Raw genomic sequence first — 6,000 nt, forward strand, 5'->3', positions numbered from 1 at the left:
ACACTTATTCTATACATGCAAGTTCTCCGAAATCTTTTGTAATGACTTGTCCCTTCTGATATTTAGAAGCTTCAGCAAATGAGTTCAAATGTCAAAACACATGGTCCTGTTCCCGGATAACTACAATGTAAAAGTAATATCAATGTATTTGAGTACAATATTTACAATATTAGGTGGTTTGTATGCTGATCTCAATACTGCCTCTTTTTGTAACTTTGTATTGTTAATAAAAACCTAATAAAGGGGGGGAAAAGAATTACATAAAAGTTAAGCAACACTGCCATCTAGTGATTAACCCCAAAATAATTGTTAAAACGTATGATCTTTAATTACCTCAGGGAATAGACTAGCATGTTAATGGCGCTAGAAACACTGCTTTAAAATCCCTTGTACCTGTTATGAATATTATCACTAGTATTAGTATTCAGATTGAGGATGGGCAGGTATTTCACAAGTATAGATACCCGCCAGTAGCCGGTTACATGTGCAGTAGATCACATGGACTGAGTGCTTATAACAGGTAAGGAAATACATGTTAAATTATCAAACACTGAGAATAGAAAGCAAGAACAAGCTGTTTTAAATGAATGTTAAAGATTATCAAACCCTGAGAACAGAAAGCAAGAAAATAACTGTTTTAAAGTAACCTCAAGGACATACAACATGTAAAGCACACACCATTAAATGACAATGTTTGAAACATTACAACACGTCAAAATGATTGCCTTCCTACTGTAGCTGGCATTAACATGTGATTATAGTAGATGCTGGTTGAAGAGTCCCCCCATTATAGACAGGTATAGCATTATTATATACGTCTGTAATACCTGCTATACATCTACACCCTTAACATGTTCTTAAAATGCTCAAAGCTTTTAACTTCCAATTGTTATGAGCACAGTTGTTTTGCAAAGGAACAATATCATTTCTAGATGAATCGGAGAAACTTCAAATGTGTGGATTGTTAGTGTCTGGAAAGCTATTCAATCTGCGATTATTGCACTCGGGGACGTCACTAGAGATTCATGGATAGGGGGGCTAAGCCACTTTTAGGGGGGTCTGGGCATACTCCCCCAGGATTTTTTTAAAGCCCCCAAAATGTCTTTTCATCATGTATTTTTAGAGTAACAACGGGTGTAAAATCTATCAAAATAAGGTTATTTTTGGTCAAGGTTGGCTAAAAGTATACCTGTCTCATAGTTTGTGTTAGACACTGATCTAATATGACTTACTTAATATGACATGCTCCCTCAGCCCTGTCAGCTTCCAGCTTCTTTCCCTCATTCTTGTCTGCTGTGTTTTGACATGTATTGTTATTAAACTCATATTTACAATAACTCAAGGCTTAATAGGTGATTAATCAGTTATTTGTATATCCATCTAACGTTAGTCGTTAGCTAGCCTACAGTTGAGAAACTCAGGATAATACAATGGCATTGTGATCAACACTAATGTCACCTTTTTTACACATAACCTACTGAATTGTTTTGCAATGGCCTACTGAATGAAAGCAACTGAGTATAAAAAGATATGTGCATGATGTTACGTCATCTGTCTCATTTATAGCCTGGCACAGATAGCAAAACTACATTAAATACAACGTTAATTAGATATCATCGCCACATAACTTATGTCGAATTTAAAAGACACCGTTAACGTTACCGTTAGCTAGCTCGCAAAGTCTGTTACACTGTAACTTACAGGCAGCCTCACATAAAAACGTATTGGTTAACAAAGCTTTGATTACTATGTAACACAATTTTTGTTCCTGGGTAGTAAGTGTTATTTCCTAATTGCTTATGCCTCAAAAGTATAGAAAATGGCTATTATTCCCCACAAACTTTGCTTTTGTGACCAGGACAGTGATATTTTGAAATTTACCTATTTCCAATGAGAAAACGGGCAAATTTGTGTCTTTTCGTTCACATAAAGTCAGAAAAAAACATCATATGAATCCAAATTAACATGTATTTATACTAAAGTAATACAAAAATGACTACAAGAGATTTAGAAGAGTAGTTTTTCGAGATTTATGATTATACTGTAAATCACTTTCACGAATCAGCCCCCAAATGTAGTCTCCCATCATGTTCTCGTTATACTGTCCTTGGTAGCGGCGTTCAAAGTCCAGTATATCCTGGTGGAAGAGCTCGCCTTGCTCCTCCGAGTACGCTCCCATGTTCTCCTTGAATTTATCAAGATGAGGATCAAGGATATGGACTTTGAGGGACATCCTACAGCCCACTGTGCCATAGTTCTTCACCAGTCTCAACCAGCTCCACATAGTTTTCGGCCTTGTGATTTCCCAGGAAGCCCCGAACCACTGCGACAAAGCTGTTCCAAGCCGCTTCAAGCCGCTTCCTCCTTACTAGTGAGCTTCTAGGGGAATAAATTGCACTCCAGGATCTTCTTTATCTGTGGTCCGACGAAGACACCGGCTTTGACCTTTGCCTCAGACAGCTTAGGGAAGAAGTCTTGAAGGTACTTGAAGGCTGCCGACTCCTTATCTAGAGCTCTGACAAATTGTTTCATAAGGCCCAATTTGATGTGCAGTGGTGGCATCAGCACCGTCCGGGGGTCCACCAGTGGCTCCCACTTGACGTTGTTCCTCCCCACAGAGAACTCGATCTGCTGTGGACAGTCCCACCTGTGGTAGTGCGCCTTGGTGTCCCTGCTGTCCCAAAGGCAAAGATAGCAGGGAAACTTGGTAAAACCGCCTTGGAGACTGTGGCAAAGTGGTAATGACGTGCAGGTGAGTGCAGTGCAGAATAATCACACAGACAAACGTTGGTACAGGTGCAAGGGTGTTTATTTAAATTAATAAATGTCCAGAGCCTCAAGGCAAAACATGTAAATAATAATAGTGCTGGAAGTGATACAGCGGCGTATATCACTTCTCGTTATAATCCTACGGGTTTGACCCGCAACCCCAAAGTCCTGTTCCGACACCCACACTAAACACAAACACAAAGACAGTGCGTGATACAAGTGCTAAAAGGTGCAAAACAAAAGACAGTTCCAGTAGTGAAAAGGTGAGTGGTGAAGTCCGGGTTTGTCGCTGGCCTGCGGCTGCAGCTCCGGATCGTGCTCAGTAATCTTTAGTGAGAAAAACAACACAGACACGAAACACTCACGGTCGATTTCACAAACGGGCTCCTTCTTGGTCATATAATTTAACCATATGCAAAGGAACAGATCACTCAAGCCATGCCCCCTATTTATACCCTCGCCCATGACCCCGAGGTTAACGAGCGCATCCGCTCCTCCAGTCCTCGGATGCCACGCCGCTTACCGTCTGGGTCACTGAGCTCGGGTGCCATGGCTCCGCCCCCTTCCGAACTGACCGACTTCCATCTACCCTACGGAATAAATTGTCGTGCCATTTCATTAAGGGTACTCTGTTCCTCGTATACCGTGCTCTCACAGGTCGAGAGGGAGATCTAACACTAAGACTCATTCGATCTTTGTCACAGAGACCCATCAGGAATGCCACCATTTTGAAGTCTCAAAATGCGTCTGCCGGATGCTTGCAGCCTCTTGATGCCATCTCAGAAAAATGCAGATATGTATCCACTTAGGCAGCTGGAACTAAATTGAACTGGTGGGCTTAAGGCCCCTGTATTTATACTACTATTTATATTACTGGAAAGTTCTAGAATTTACTCCAAGTTTACTCGGCACTGACTCTATCTGGAATGTTCTGGAAAATAGGTAAATTTCAAAATATCACTGTCCTGGTCACAAAAGCAAAGTTTTTGGGGAATAATAGCCATTTTCTATACTTTTGAGGCATAAGCAATTGGGAAATACCACTTACTACCCAGAAACAAACAAACAAAAAAAAAATTGTTACACGGTGTTATGACCAAAGTCTATAGTAGTGAATACTCTCTCTCTCTCTGTTCTAACTTACCACAAATTCACATCGTAGCCTATCTGCATGAATCCGTCCTGTCAGAGCCTTTTCCTGTCCGTTTACTGTTAGCTAGCATTCTCAAGCCACAGAAGTAGCTAACGTTAACCAAAATGTTAGCTACAAGTAGGCCTAACAGTCACTAGCGCGTGCAGCAGCCTCTGCAGCAGCAGCCTCCCCCAGGTCCTAGTGCCCGCCCGGTAAGAAGTTTAAGATGCGATGGAACGGTTGACGAAAAAAAAAAGAAAATCACAGAGAAAAATATATTGACTGATATATTGATTTATTTAGGGGGGGCTAATGAATATTTTAGGGGGGCTAAAGCCCCCCTAAAATAGGCCTAGCGACGTCCCTGATTGCACTCATGCGTTTGATATCAAATACATTACACACCTCTCTCGTTTGAATTCCCCAGCGTGTGCAAAGTGTCCACTTCCTGCAACAGCGGATCATTTTCTTCCTATAAGCTGCTGTACCTTACATACGGTCCTGTACATTCTCATACATGCCAACAGTCCCTATGGTCGAGACAGTCCCGATTTCAAAGCAAATGTCCCGCGTCCCGATGCATAGGAAGAAAGTCTGTGTATATTTACCCATAAAAATATATATATATATATATATATATATATATATATATATATATATATATATATATATATATATATATATAAATAAATAAATAAATAAAATAAATCATTTATTCTCCAAAGCAGACTTGGTGAAAACCACACGCTGTGCTCTTCGTACGGCTGACACATCTGCTGATCACTAACTTATACAAAGGTAAGAAGTCTTCATTATGTTATTATTTTCTTTTGATCAAATACTATTACGTTATTTAAATGAATAATACAACTTTATCCGCAAAATGTATGTGGGGTGTGTGTGTGTATATATATATATATATATATATATACATATATTGGTGCACAGAGTATAAATTGGGCTATGTAGCACAAGTGTTGTAAAAACGTGTATTTTTATTTGGATTTAGAAAGGGGGATTGCACAATCACTTCACGTGCAGATAAAATGTGTATTAATAAGTGTGGGCACGGGGATTGCACAAATTAGTTCACGTGCTGGGATTTAAGTGAATGATTAATTAGTAATTGAACCCAGACACAGCTGTTATATATATATATATATATATATATATATATATATATATATATATATATATATATATATATATATTAGCTCAAAGAGCCAGCTGCCATATATATATATATATATATATATATATATATATATATATATATATATATATATATAGTGAACCAGCCAGGCACCACTCATGGTTTTTGCCCCTTTAAAAATTACACCCAGACACAAAAATGGATTTATCGCGGTGTCGCGCTATATTTAATTTACAAAAACACAAAATAAACAAACACCTAGCTCCTTTCAGAGCACTGACTAAACACACGGGAACCTAACTAACCCACAGGACGGCTAAGCTGTTTACCCGCTACAAACACCAAAACACGACTTACTTCTCAACGACTGCTTGGAAGCAGCGCACCTCTTCTGCCTCCTCCTCATCAGCAGCCACGAGCAAACTTACTACTTCCCTTTTATACCCTGTATCTGGCTCTAATTTAATAATAAGCACCAGGTGCAGGGGATAATTAGGCAATAAAACAATTCACAAATTAATTAAACAATAAAGCAAAACAATCAAACAATAAAAGAAACTAACAAAAAGGTACCTGCACACATATCCTACGCAGTGAGGATTTTAATCCCTCTCCCACTCTGTCTTACAAATAATATATATATATATATATATATATATATATATATATATATATATATATATATATTAGTGCCACAGACGGTTCTGGCATGTCCCTTTTGTGCTATAAATCATTAGATCCTCTTGCAAGGAAGGTCTCGGTTGCAAGGGTGTGCGGTTCTTTGATGGACCCAGATTCAGTTCAAATGTGTTTGCCCGCTGACGATTGGAATAAGAATATAGAGATGGGAGCCCAGCTAACAAGACTGAAGTTTTTGCAGGTATCAGGCTTTTAAAGACTGTCACTGACACCTCTGAGCAGAAACTGACTCAAGACTGTCACAGCT

At 39.1% G+C, this 6,000-nt stretch overlaps 1 protein-coding gene across 1 annotated transcript in view; it reads right to left on the reverse strand.

The window, feature by feature from the left end:
- LOC117428173 (tumor necrosis factor receptor superfamily member 5-like) overlaps positions 1-5,459 on the reverse strand; it is a 44,603-nt gene extending 39,144 nt beyond the window's left edge. The window contains exon 1 of the mRNA XM_059004212.1: positions 5,412-5,459. The gene's annotated coding sequence lies outside the window, so the exon portion shown is untranslated. The remainder of the gene's footprint in view (positions 1-5,411) is intronic.
- Positions 5,460-6,000: the final 541 nt, after the last annotated feature.

The sequence above is a fragment of the Acipenser ruthenus genome, chromosome 29, assembly GCF_902713425.1.
Source record: "Acipenser ruthenus chromosome 29, fAciRut3.2 maternal haplotype, whole genome shotgun sequence".
NCBI lineage: Eukaryota > Metazoa > Chordata > Actinopteri > Acipenseriformes > Acipenseridae > Acipenser > Acipenser ruthenus.